General features: G+C 47.0%; 1 pseudogene; it reads left to right on the top strand.

Moving 5' to 3' along the window:
* The first annotated feature begins 12,306 nt into the window (after nt 1-12,306).
* On the top strand, nt 12,307-12,424 carry LOC134971525 (5S ribosomal RNA; annotated as a pseudogene).
* The last annotated feature ends 1,894 nt before the right edge of the window (nt 12,425-14,318 follow it).

Raw genomic sequence — 14,318 nt, 5'->3', positions numbered from 1 at the left:
TAAGAGCGATTTACAATGCTCTAAGCCTGGCAAAACCCCTGCTTCAGGGTCAGCCGGTGTTGATCCAGTCGGACAACATCACGGCAGTCGCCCACGTAAACAGACAGGGCGGCACAAGAAGCAGGAGAGCAATGGCAGAAGCTGCAAGGATTCTTCGCTGGGCGGAAGATCATGTGATAGCACTGTCAGCAGTGTTCATTCCGGGAGTGGACAACTGGGAAGCAGACTTCCTCAGCAGACACGATCTACACCCGGGAGAGTGGGGACTTCATCCAGAAGTCTTCCACATGATTGTGAACCGTTGGGAAAAACCAAAGGTGGATATGATGGCGTCTCGCCTCAACAAAAAACTGGACAGGTATTGCGCCAGGTCAAGAGACCCTCAGGCAATAGCTGTGGACGCTCTGGTAACACCGTGGGTGTTCCAGTCAGTGTATGTGTTTCCTCCTCTGCCTCTCATACCAAAAGTACTGAGAATTATACGGCAAAGGGGAGTAAGAACGATACTCGTGGCTCCGGATTGGCCAAGAAGAACTTGGTACCCGGAACTTCAGGAGATGCTCACGGAAGATCCGTGGCCTCTACCTCTAAGACGGGACCTGCTTCAGCAGGGACCGTGTCTATTCCAAGACTTACCGCGGCTGCGTTTGACGGCATGGCGGTTGAACGCCGAATTCTAAGGGAAAAAGGCATTCCGGAAGAGGTCATTCCTACACTGGTAAAAGCCAGGAAGGAGGTGACTGCACAACATTATCACCGCATTTGGAGAAAATATGTTGCGTGGTGTGAGGCCAGGAAGGCTCCCACGGAGGAATTTCAATTGGGTCGATTCCTACATTTCCTGCAAACAGGATTGTCTATGGGCCTCAAATTGGGGTCCATTAAGGTTCAAATTTCGGCCCTGTCGATTTTCTTCCAGAAAGAATTGGCTTCAGTTCCTGAAGTCCAGACTTTTGTAAAAGGAGTACTACATATACAGCCCCGGGTTGTGCCCCCAGTGGCTCCGTGGGACCTTAATGTAGTTTTGGATTTTCTCAAATCCCATTGGTTTGAGCCACTCAAATCGGTGGATTTGAAATATCTTACATGGAAAGTAACCATGCTACTGGCCCTGGCTTCAGCCAGGAGAGTGTCAGAATTGGCGGCTTTATCGTATAGAAGCCCATATCTGATTTTCCATTCGGACAGGGCAGAACTGCGGACGCGTCCTCAGTTTCTGCCTAAGGTGGTGTCAGCGTTTCACCTGAACCAGCCTATTGTGGTGCCTGTGGCTACTAGCGATTTGGAGGATTCCAAGTTGCTGGACGTTGTCAGGGCATTGAAAATATATATTTCAAGGACGGCTGGAGTCAGAAAATCTGACTCGCTGTTTATACTGTATGCACCCAACAAGTTGGGTGCTCCTGCTTCTAAGCAGACGATTGCTCGTTGGATTTGTAGCACAATTCAACTTGCACATTCTGTGGCAGGCCTGCCACAGCCTAAATCTGTCAAGGCCCATTCCACAAGGAAGGTGGGCTCATCCTGGGCGGCTGCCCGAGGGGTCTCGGCATTACAACTCTGCCGAGCAGCTACGTGGTCGGGGGAGAACACGTTTGTAAAATTCTACAAATTTGATACCCTGGCTAAAGAGGACCTGGAGTTCTCTCATTCGGTGCTGCAGAGTCATCCGCACTCTCCCGCCCGTTTGGGAGCTTTGGTATAATCCCCATGGTCCTGACGGAGTCCCCAGCATCCACTAGGACGTCAGAGAAAATAAGATTTTACTTACCGATAAATCTATTTCTCGTAGTCCGTAGTGGATGCTGGGCGCCCATCCCAAGTGCGGATTGTCTGCAATACTTGTACATAGTTATTGTTACAAAAAAATCGGGTTGTTATTGTTGTGAGCCGTCTGTTCAGAGGCTCCTACGTTTGTCATACTGTTAACTGGGTTCAGATCACAAGTTGTACGGTGTGATTGGTGTGGCTGGTATGAGTCTTACCCGGGATTCAAAATCCTTCCTTATTGTGTACGCTCGTCCGGGCACAGTATCCTAACTGAGGCTTGGAGGAGGGTCATAGGGGGAGGAGCCAGTGCACACCACCTGATCCTAAAGCTTTATTTTTGTGCCCTGTCTCCTGCGGAGCCGCTAATCCCCATGGTCCTGACGGAGTCCCCAGCATCCACTACGGACTACGAGAAATAGATTTATCGGTAAGTAAAATCTTATTTTTTTTATAACTTTGTACATTAAACAAAGTGTGTATACATTCACACAATTCATTTATGTTTCATATACACCTTATGCACACAGCCTGAAGGTCATTTAATACAATATTTTTAATAACTTTGAGTATTAAACAAAGTTTGTGTACATTGAGCCATCAAAAAACAAAGGTTTCACTATCTCAGTCTCACTCAAAAAAGTCCGTATTTCAGAATATTCTGTATTTCGGAATATTTGGATATGGGATTCTCAACCTGTATTTATATATTGAATCAGAGTCCAACTCTATTCCTTGCTGGCAGCTGGCCTGCACTGTACTATACCGCGTATTGTAGCAGCCTGACACATTTCTGATTATTGATGTTCTAACCTGTTCTACAATGCAAAGAATTCTAGGCTGGGTTTAGACAATGAGGATGTCACCCTCCTGTCAGTGCAGCAGGAGAAGAGTTCTAGTTTGTCATCAAGGGTCTAATTCAGACCTGATTGCAAAAGCAAAATCTTTCTCTAATGGGCAAAACCATGTGCACTAGAGAGGGGGGGGGGGGGCTCTTCAGATATAACGTGTGCAGAGATAGATTTGGATGGGCTAGTTTGTTTCTGTGCAGGGTAGTTACTGGCTGCTTTATTTTTACACTGCAATTTAGATTTCAGTTTGAATACACCCTACCCAAATCTAACTCTCTCTGCACATGTTACATCTGCCCCACCTGCAGTGCACATGGTTTTGCCTATCAGAGAAAAACGTTGCTGTTTCGATCAGGTGTGAATTAGGCCCTAAAGCTAGGTAAACACTGGCAGATTTTTTTTGGTCTGCCCGACAATCGGACGATTTTTCAGGAAAATATTTTTTTCCAGTTACCAATTATCTGTCACGTCACACTGTATTTACATATATCCGCCCACAAGTAGGATGATGTAGTGAGAGGAAAACATAGGAAATATGGGCAGATTATTGAGAACACACACACTGCTCAATCATACTTGCCTATGCCTACCCTCCCGGAATGGCCGGGAGGCACCCGAAAATCTGGGCATCCTCCCGGCCCTCCGGAAAGGTGGGCAAGTCTCCCGTTTTCCCTGTCAGGCCCTCCACACCCCGCCTCAGCCACCCACAACAAGAACAGGTGGGCGGTCTGAGGGGCTCTGATGACGCGATTCGGGTTGAATCGTGTCATTGTAACTCAGCCCCCCGCTATACAGCGCCTATTTTCTCGGCACTGTATAGCGGGGGCGGAGCCACAATGACGGGTCATGATGCCACGCCCCCTGGACTTCCCACTTCCCAGTAATCATGCCCCCGGACAGCCCACATTGACTGACCACGCCCCCGGACAGCCCATCATGCCACCGGCCACGCCCCCATGCGCCTACAACGCTGCCTCCTCCCGGTGGAGGGGGCAGCAAAGTAGGCAAGTATGCTGCTCAATATCTGGAGACTGTGGCAGATATTTTTGGTTTGGGATGATAGACCGGTAAATTGATTGTTCGTGTGTGTGGCCAAGATTTTTCAGAAGCCGACACGATCGTTCGTACACACTATACAATAACTTTGGTCGTTCTTCCAATTATTGGCAAATCGCCCCAATAATTGTATACTGTGTACCTAGCTAAAGTGATCAGTCACTGCTGGTGCAGTTTCTACATTCAAGTTTCAGTCTCATTGGTCCTGAGTTGCTCCATGTTCATCATCGTAAAGCAGTATACTCATAGGCGTGCGCAGCTAATTTCATTAGGGGGTGCACCGCCTTTTGGGCATGTCTAGCACTATTTTACATAAAATCACATGGCTTAATCTAATTTCTCCCTAGTTCTAATAATACAAGTGGATATATACACCCCAGAGAAATAAAATGAAACATAATAATACAAGTGGATATATACACCCCAGATAAATAAAATGAAACATAATAGTGTGACCACTGGCCGGTCCTGACTGTCCACTACGGCATAACCCTGAGTCCTAGATGCCGCTTCACCCCATCGCTGCTTCCACTTCCCCAACCTATCACTGACCCAGTCACGGAACTAAAGAGTGGTGAGTCTAGTTGTATATGCATTCCCCACCACCTACACCCTGATTTTGAGTGGGCCACTCTGAAAAGTACAGGAGATTTAGGGGGCCAAACATTTGAGCTTTAACATAACACAAGTTTAAAATTTACACATGCCATCAGAGCCATATTTGACTGTTTCTATGCATTCAGATTCTCTATATATGCAGGACACCAGCATTTGTCACACATGTCCCCATGCTCACAGTTACTGACAGTAGTGCCCCTTATTCACATGACGCCACACAGTATGAGCTGAAATTCACCTTGCACAACACAGTATGAGTCAAAATTCTCAATACGCCACACAGTATGAGACGAAATACACATTACGCCAAAGTATGAGCCAAATTCACAATATGCCACACAGTATGAGCCGAAATTCACATTATAGCACACAGTATGAGCCAAATTCACATTACGCCACACAGTATGAGCCAAATTTACATTACACCACACAGTATGAGCTGAAATTCACATTACGCCAAAGTATGAGCCAAAATTCACAATACGCCACACAGTATGAGCCGAAATTCACAATACGCCACACAGTATGAGCCGAAATTCACATTACGCCACAAAGTATGAGCTGAAATTCACAATACGCCACACAGTATGAGCCGAAATTCACAATACGCCACACAGTATGAGCCGAAATTCACATTACGCCACAAAGTATGAGCTGAAATTCACAATACGCCACACAGTATGAGCCGAAATTCACATTACGCCACAAAGTATGAGCCAAATTCACAATACGCCACAGTATGAGACGAAATTCACATTATAGCACACAGAATGAGCCAAATTCACATTACACCACACAGTATGAGCCAAATTCACATTACGCCACACAGTATGAGCCAAATTCACATTACGCCACACAGTATGAGCCAAATTCACATTACGCCACACAGTATGAGCCAAATTCACATTACGCCACACAGTATGAGCCAAATTCACATTACGCCACACAGTATAAGCCAAAATTCACATTATGCCACAAAGTATGAGCCACATTCACATTACGCCACACACCACGTGCCTCAGGTATCATATGGCAAATTCACCACTGGTGGCATAAGTATAACAGCAAGACAAAAAAATGATACTTCCAATGCTGATGTATTATTTATTATCTTTGCACTTTTTGTTTAATGGGATCTCTAATACAGTGAAGGATATTGATGGATTTGGCCATATAACTGTGGCTATTGCTAATGGAACCCAAGATGCCATGAATAGTGACTTACAGTCTGTCTCGGTGAAAGAGTCTCTGCTGAACTGCATCAGCAGAATGTGTCCTTCGGCGGTGGTTCCGAGTCCCCATGAGAGGAACTCTGGTTGTGGCCGCACACATGATTTAGAGCACGGACGGGAGGAGAGCGCGGGCGTCTGGGCTGGAGAGTACGGTGGATGCACGGTATAACGTCATCAGGCGACGGCAGTCCCCCCCCTGTGAGGCCGCCGCACATAATGTACATTCATGTCAGCAAGCATGTATTAGCGGGTGCCGGGTGCAGTGGTGGGGGGGAAGCAGAGGAATGAGCTGCAGGTTCGGCGATCACTGCGCTGCAGCAGGCAGTGTGAGGGTGCTGGACATTAGGGGGTGCCTGTGCGCACCAGGCACCCCCCGTGCGCACGCCTATGAGTATACTTCATATGCCTGATGAACAACAAGCTAGCATTACAGGCTATGGTTGCATTTACAGTACAAGCTGGTCTGCAACACAGATCTAGAATATAACTGCAAATTCTAAAATTTGCATACAGATTTACACTGAGCCATTCTTTGTGCCAAGTACTGTATAAAGGGGGTAATTCCAAGTTGATCGCTAGCTGCCGTTGTTCGCTGCCTATCAATCAGTGAAAAAAAGGCTAATCTGCGCATGCGTATGCAATACGCATGCGCGTAGTACAGGTACGAAGTCCTTTGTGGTTTTGCACTGGTTCTAGCGACAATTCCAATCGCACAGCCGAACGCAAGGAAATTGACAGGAAGTGGGAGTTTCTGGGTGGCAACTGACCATTTTCTGGGAGTGTTTGGAAAAATGCAGGCGTGGCCTGCACAGGCATTTGCACTTCTGCAAAGCGAAAATACACTCCCCCGTGGGCGGCGACTATGCGTTTGCACGGCTGCTAAAAGTAGCTAGCGAGCGATCAACTCGGAATGAGGGCCAATATGCAGAGCCACAGCTGCTCAGCACATTCACCGGCCTTCCAGCTATCTCTCCCTCATCTCTGTATGTAGTGCTTCCTTCCACCAGACCCCACAACCACTATGAAGCTGCAAGCTGAATGCAATGTCTCACAAACTGAACTCTGGTACTCAGGGGGACATTTAATAAGCAATAATAAGAGTGGAGAAGTCAGCCCATGGCAACCGATCAGCACTGAAGTCACATCTATATTTTGCATACTATAAAATGATACAGAGCTGCTGATTGGTTGATGGGGCAACTTCTCCACTGGCTCACTTCTCCGCCTTTTATCACTGCTTAGTAATGTCCCCCTCAGGGCCTTATTTAGATTTGTTAGCAAACCAAAAAAGTTTGCAGTTGGACAAAACCATGCTGCACTGCAGGTTGGGTAGATGCAAAAATGTAGAAATTAAGCAGCGACTATTTACCATGCACAGAAACAATATACCCCACCAAAATCTAAATCTCTCTGCATGTTACATCTGCCCCACCTGCAGTGCAGCATGGTTTTGCCCAGTTGCTAACTTACAGAATGGGTTACAGAATTCACTGTAACCCATCCAGATATAAGTGACACAGGATGAATGGGCTACTTATATGTTAAAGTGAGATGCCTCTAACAGGTATATTCAATTAGCCACGGGCTAATTTCTATGCCAAATTAATTCAATTAGCAGGGATTGTCTAGCGCAGGCCTGGCCAACCTGCGGCTCTCTAGCGGTTGTGAAACTACACATCCCAGCATGCCTTGCCACAGTTTTAGCATTCCCTAATAGCAAAGACTGTGGCAAAGCATGCTGGGACTTGTAGTTTCACAACAGCTGGAGAGCCACAGGTTGGCCAGGCCTGGTCTAGCGCATTAATGAATTCTAAATGGGGAACTTTTGCCTTGCAGATTCAAAACAGTAAAGGGTACTCTAGTTGTGAATACATAACCCATTTCTGCAGCAGGTTACATTGGTTTCCACAGGGAAACATCGGGGTAGAGTGGATCTTGATCCAGAGGCAGCAACAGGCTTAAACTTTAGGCTGTCCCAGAATGCATTGGGGCCTCCTCTATATCCCTGCCTCCAGGCACTGTGAGCTCAGTTTCAGTTGGTGTCTGCAGCAGCTGGTCACTTAACAGGTGGGCTGCACTGGGCAGCCCTGAAAAAGCTTTTTCTGACTGAAAATTTCTTCAAAAGCAGGCTGTCAGCACTGTATGTTATGGTGAGACTTCAGCACTGCAGCTCCATCACCTCCCAAGCGGCGTCGCATACTCCCGTGGTTTTTTCCCGGGTACTTGCAGCAGAGACGCTCTGGCTTTAGGCACACAGTTGCAGTCACTCTCCTGGTTCGCGTGGTTGCTACAGGGAGGAGGTAAGAGGGTCCCCCAGGTGGGACCTGCCATTAAATCGTGTTCCTTCCGCGCCCTAGGGAGACTGGTTGCAGCACTGGCGTGGACACCGTCACTGAGCAGGGACCCCACTAGACCACCAGGGCAATAGAGCACAGGTCGGGTGTAGTAACGCCCCGTTTAATAAGACTCGCTAGTACCTGGGGCGGAAGTCCAGCATAGGTGAGCTGGCGCTTGACTTGTAGCCTCTCCCCGGCTCAGGGCGACATCTGCAGATTTTCCTCCCTGACTGAGACGCTGGGTGCCATCTTATAAGCATAGTTGCGGCAAGTCTCTGGGACTGCAGGGCAAGGTCTCCCTTGTAAAGCCGCCTGTATACAGCCCGCCCCCCTGCTGAGCCGACCTGGCTGCTCTCTCCCAGAGAAAGCAGCCAAAAAGTGGACAAGTATGGTACAATATATCCTATTATAGGTACACTTTTTCCTAACTAACGCTGTCTGTATAAAGACATGTAGAATACTCTGTTTACTGGAGAAGACAAGAACCCTCAACAGGGGTGTAGTACGGCTGACCGGCGGTCTCCTGACCGCCGGGCAGCATACCGACGCCGGGATCCCGGCGGCGAGGGGCGAGTGCAGCAAGCCCCTTGTGGGCTCGCTGAGCTCGCCACGCTGCGGGCTCGGTGGCGACCTGCGGTCGCCACGGGTTCTATTCCCACTCTATGGGTGTCGTGGACACCCACAAGTGGAAATAGTCCCTGTTGGTCAGCATGCCGACCATCGGGACAGTGACCCGTCGGGCTGGTGGAGGAGGTCATGTGACTGTCGGTCAGCTGACCGGTGGTCACATGTATACCACCCCTCAACAGAGAGGAACTATTGACGTATAAAACCAGAGAAGAGAAAAAAGACTCAGTGGCCTTTATCACCACCTTCAGTCAACATGAAAAAGTAATAAGAAAATCACTTAGAACCCATTGGAACATCCTCCTAATGGACCCAGTGCTTAAAGAGATCCTACCGCCCCAACCAGAACTTATTTTCAAAAAGTCAAGAAATTTGAAGGACATTATTGCACCAAGTATGCTAAGAGAAGAATCCATCTGCAAGACTCCGATGCTGAAATGCACAGGGTCATATAAGTGTGGAAAATGCAACATATGCAGATACAGGTTGAGTCTCCCTTATCCAAAATGCTTGGGACCAGAGGTATTTTGGATATGGGATTTTTCCGTATTTTGGAATAATTGCATACTATAATGAGATATCATGGTGATGGGACCTAAATCTAAGCACAGAATGCATTTATGTTACATATACACCTTATACACACAGCCTGGAGGTAATTTTAGCCAATATTTTTTATAACTTTGTGTATTACACAAAGTGTGTCTACATTCACACAATTCATTTATGTTTCATATACACCTTATACACACAGCCTGAAGGTCATTTAATACAATATTTTTAATAACTTTGTGTATTAAACAAAGTTTATGTACATTGAGCCATCAAAAAACAAAGATTTCACTATCTCACTCTCACTCAAAAAAGTCCGTATTTCGGAATATTCCGTATTTCGGAATATTTGGATATGGGATACTCAACCTGTATCTACAACGGAACAGAAAAACCTTTAGTGGCACAGAAGGCAATAAGGAATACACCATAAAACACTTTATGAACTGCAATACATCATCCGTGATTTACCTCTTGGAGTGTACCTGCAAAATGAAGTATGTGGGAAAGACAAAAAGACCCTTAAAAATACGGATCCAGGAGCATATAAGGAACATTAAAAACAAAGTGGAAAGCCATGCAGTTTCCAGACACTTTGCGTTACAACATAATTCCAATCCAGAGGAAATTACATTCAAGGCTATTGAACACGTGAACTTGGGTGAGAGAGGAGGGGACCTCGTTAATAAACTTTCCAGACGGGAAATGTACTGGATATTCCAGCTACAGACTCTACATCCAGCTGGCTTGAATGAAGGATACGAAATTGCACCTTTTCTATAAGGTGTAGTATCCTTTACCCCTCTCTCTCTCTCTTTTTATCGTTTTTACCCTTTTCCTGTATTTCACGTCATTTAATAAGGCACAGTCTGCACTTTTATGATAAAAAAATTGAAATAACCTGGTCTTTGTTGTCATGGGGGTATATTTACAAAGATTTGTGTTTTGGCCGTTTTGAAGGGTGTTTGAACTCGAATGGTATCGGGTGCATTTTACTGCAACTTTTTGAATCCTGATACGATCATTCACTAAGCTGCCGAGTTTTGCACAATCTTTTTTTCCCGATGTCGATGTGATTCGTAATATCAGGCAGTGTTTTGCGGGAGTGATGAGTAAAACACTGCCTGAAAAAACACAAGGAATCCCGGCCGGATCTGTGAGATCCATGCAGGGCTTCAATGTGTACCTTAAAAAGTTGTTTAAAGTCTTAAAAAATCTGAAAAAAATTGCGTGGGGTCCCCCCTCCTAAGCACAATTAGCCTCGGGCTCTTTGAGCCGGTCCTGGTTGAAAAAATATGGGGGGGGGGAATGACAGGGGTTCCCCCATATTTAATCAACCAGCACCGGGCTCTGCGCCTGGTCCTGGTTCCAAAAATATGGGGGACAAAAAGCGTAGGGGTCCCCTGTATTTTTGAAACCAGCACTGGGCTCCACTAGCTGGGGAGATAATGCCACAGCCGGGGGACACTTTGATATCGGTCCCTGCGGCCGTGCCATTAAAACCCCAACTAGTCACCCCTGGCCGGGGTACCCTGGAGGAGTGGGGACCCCTTCAATCAAGGGGTCCCCCCCTCCAGCCACCCAAGGGCCAGGGGTGAAGCCCGAGGCTGTCCCCCCCATCCAAGGGCGGCGGATGGGGGGCTGATAGCCTTGTGAGAAATTGTGAATATTATTTTTAGTAGCAGTACTACAAGTCCCAGCAAGCCTCCCCCGCCAGCTGGTACTTGGAGAACCACAAGTACCAGCATGCTGTGGAAAACCGGGCCCGCTGGTACCTGTAGTACTACTACTAAAAAAATACCCCAATAAAAATAGGACACACACACCGTGACAGTACAACTTTATTACATACATGCACACCAACATACACACATACCTATGTTCCCACGAGGCTCGGTCCTCTTCTCCATGTAGAATCCTAGGGGTACCTGTGAAAAAAATTATACTCACATAATCCAGTGTAGAATCCGACCTTTGAATAATCCACGTACTTGGCAAAAAAATAAAACGGAAACCCGACCACGCACTGAAAGGGGTCCCATGTTTACACGGGACCCCTTTCCCCGACTGCCAGGACTCCCCCTGACTCCTGTCAAAGAGGGTCCCTTCAGCCAATCAGGGAGCGCCACGTCGTGGCACTCTCCTGATTGGCTGTGTGCTCCTGTAGTGTCTATCAGGCAGCACACGGCAGTGATACAATGTAGCGCCTATGCGCTCCATTGTAGCCAATGGTGGGAACTTTGCGGTCAGAGGTTGACCGAAAGTAACCTCACCCCTGGCCCTTGGGTGGCTGGAGGGGGGGACCCCTTGATTGAAGGGGTCCCCACTCCTCCAGGGTACCCCGGCCAGGGGTGACTAGTTGGGGTTTTAATGGCACGGCCGCAGGGACCGATATCAAAGTGTCCCCCGGATGTGGCATTATCTCCCCAGCTAGTGGAGCCGGTGCTGGTTTCAAAAATACGGGGGACCCCTACACTTTTTGTCCCCCGTATTTTTGGAACCAGGACCAGGCGCAGAGCCCGGTGCTGGTTGATTAAATATGGGGGAACCCCTGTCATTTTTTTCTCCATATTTTTTCAACCAGGACCGGCTCAAAGAGCCCGAGGCTGGTTATGCTTAGGAGGGGGGACCCCACGCAATTTTTTTTCCAGATTTTACACTAAACAGACCCTTTCCCATAGATAACCATGCACAGATCTCACTGATCCGTGCATGGTTATCCAAACTCGACTGGAAAAAGCAGGTCTATTTTATTGCTGCTTTTTTTCACGAATCGGAAAAAAACAGACCCGCACTTGAGCACTCAGAAATTAACACCCAAATACGAATGAATAGTGAATGCCCGTATTCTATGAAATAACAGCCGCGTTTGACCGATGGTCTATTCATTCGTATTTCTGAACGTTGTCATTCAAACCATTACGAATAGTCCAAACACTGCCGAGATTGGTGCTTAGTGAATTCCCGGATAGGGACTTAGAAAAAAAAACACAAATCGGACAAACTCGGATTCTTAGTAAATACTGGCCATGGTGTCTGATCCGCGTACAGTCAAACCACACTGGTACGCCCAATCTCATCTGATCTTGGAAGCTAAGCAGTGTCTGGGCCTGACCAGTACCAGGGAGTTAGACTACCTGGGAAGATTGGGTACTGTAAGGATGACAGTCGATGAATAATAAATATTGAGCAAATAGCAGCACCATTATAGAATCACATATTTTAGTGATAACCTGGTCCTTGGTGTCATGGTGTCTGTTAAAATTCACGTACAGTCAAACCACACTGGTACGCCCAATCTCGCCTGATCTTGGAAGCTAAGCAGTGTCCGGGCCTGACCAGTACCAGGGAGGGGACTACCTGGGAAGATCAGGTACTGTAATTGATGACAGACGATTTCCAATGAATATTGACCAAATAACAGCACCGGTATAGAATCACGTATTTTGGTAGTTTTAATATCACTGATTAATAATATTCGGACACACTGTTCCTTCTGATGTACTTTTACACATCCCTGACCTTATGCACCTGTTACATATATATTTTTTTATAATTTTTTTTAATAAATAATAGTCACGGGTCTCATCATTTAAATAAGCCTAATGGTCATATTTGCACTATTATTATCAATATTGATATTTTAGGTCACTTATAGATTTACCTATATTGCACTAGCACTTTTAGCACACTGGCAAGGGTTAAATATAATATACCTGTTTATTTGAGCTGTTGCTATGGAAACTGTGCCTCTAATATGTGTATATATACCACTATACTTTGACATTACTATTTGTTTCTATTATTCCATGTATGTAACCCGTTGCTATGGAAACCGTTGTGCCTGGATCCTAGGACTGTCTGCTTATCTACTTAAAGATGGCCGCCGCAGCCTCACTGAAAAGTATACCAAGTGGACTCTCTGATGGAGCCTAAAAAGTCAGAACACCTCCCTCTGTCTAGGAGCAGCCCAGAACAGCCGTGGGTGCATGCGCAATGGGACTTGTGAAGCCGGGAGCCGCCGCGGGCGCATGCGCAGTCGCCACCGGAAGTGGGGCGGAAGTGACGAGCAGAGTCCTCCGTCACTGGAAGTGACTCCTAATTACACTTTGGACTGTTCTAAACGTTTTTTACCGTTGTAACCCACTCGTTTTTAGTACTAATAGGTATACCTGACCTGGTTCTTACCCCAGCTAGGTTGTAAAATGAGCTTTTTTAACGTTTATTGTATAATTATATCACATGACCTATTATGATGTCACAACCCCCTACCTAAGTGATATGGGTATATATAGACATGCAACTTCATTCTGTCCCTACCCCTTGAAGAAGTCTGTTGAGACGAAACGAATTGGGCCTGTACTGACCACCCACTGCTTTCAAGTTAAGTTTGAATTCCTATCCTTTTATACCTTTTGTATTTCTCTAACGTCCTAGTGGATGCTGGGGACTCCGAAAGGACCATGGGGAATAGCGGCTCCGCAGGAGACTGGGCACAAAAGTAAAAAGCTTTAGGACTACCTGGTGTGCACTGGCTCCTCCCCCTATGACCCTCCTCCAAGCCTCAGTTAGATTTTTGTGCCCGAACGAGACGGGTGCAGGCTAAGGAGCTCTCCTGAGCTGCTTAGTGTAAAAGTTTAAAGTAGGTTTTTTATTTTCAGTGAGACCTGCTGGCAACAGGCTCACTGCACCGAGGGACTAAGGGGAGAAGAAGCGAACTCACCTGCGTGCAGAGTGGATTGGGCTTCTTAGGCTACTGGACATTAGCTCCAGAGGGACGATCACAGGCCCAGCCATGGATGGGTCCCAGAGCCGCGCCGCCGTCCCCCTTACAGAGCCAGAAGACGGAAGAGGTCCGGAAAATCGGCGGCAGAAGACGTCCTGTCTTCAATAAGGTAGCGCACAGCACTGCAGCTGTGCGCCATTGCTCTCAGCACACTTCACACTCCGGTCACTGAGGGTGCAGGGCGCTGGGGGGGTGGCGCCCTGAGACGCAATAAAAACACCTTTTTTGGCAAAAAATACATCACATATAGCTCCTGGGCTATATGGATCTATTTAACCCCTGCCAATTTTTACATAAAAAAGCGGGAGAAAGGGCGCTGGAAAAGGGGCGGAGCCTATCTCCTCAGCACACTGGCGCCATTTTTTCCTCACAGCTCCGTTGGAGGAAGGCTCCCTGACTCTCCCCTGCAGTCCTGCACTACAGAAACAGGGTAAAACAAGAGAGGGGGGGCACTAAATTGGCATATAAATATATACAGCAGCTATATTAGGGA

The sequence above is a fragment of the Pseudophryne corroboree genome, chromosome 11 (assembly GCF_028390025.1).
Source record: "Pseudophryne corroboree isolate aPseCor3 chromosome 11, aPseCor3.hap2, whole genome shotgun sequence".
Classification (NCBI taxonomy): domain Eukaryota; kingdom Metazoa; phylum Chordata; class Amphibia; order Anura; family Myobatrachidae; genus Pseudophryne; species Pseudophryne corroboree.
The sequence above is the reverse complement of the archived record's forward strand: the minus strand, read 5'-3'. Positions and strand labels throughout refer to the sequence as shown.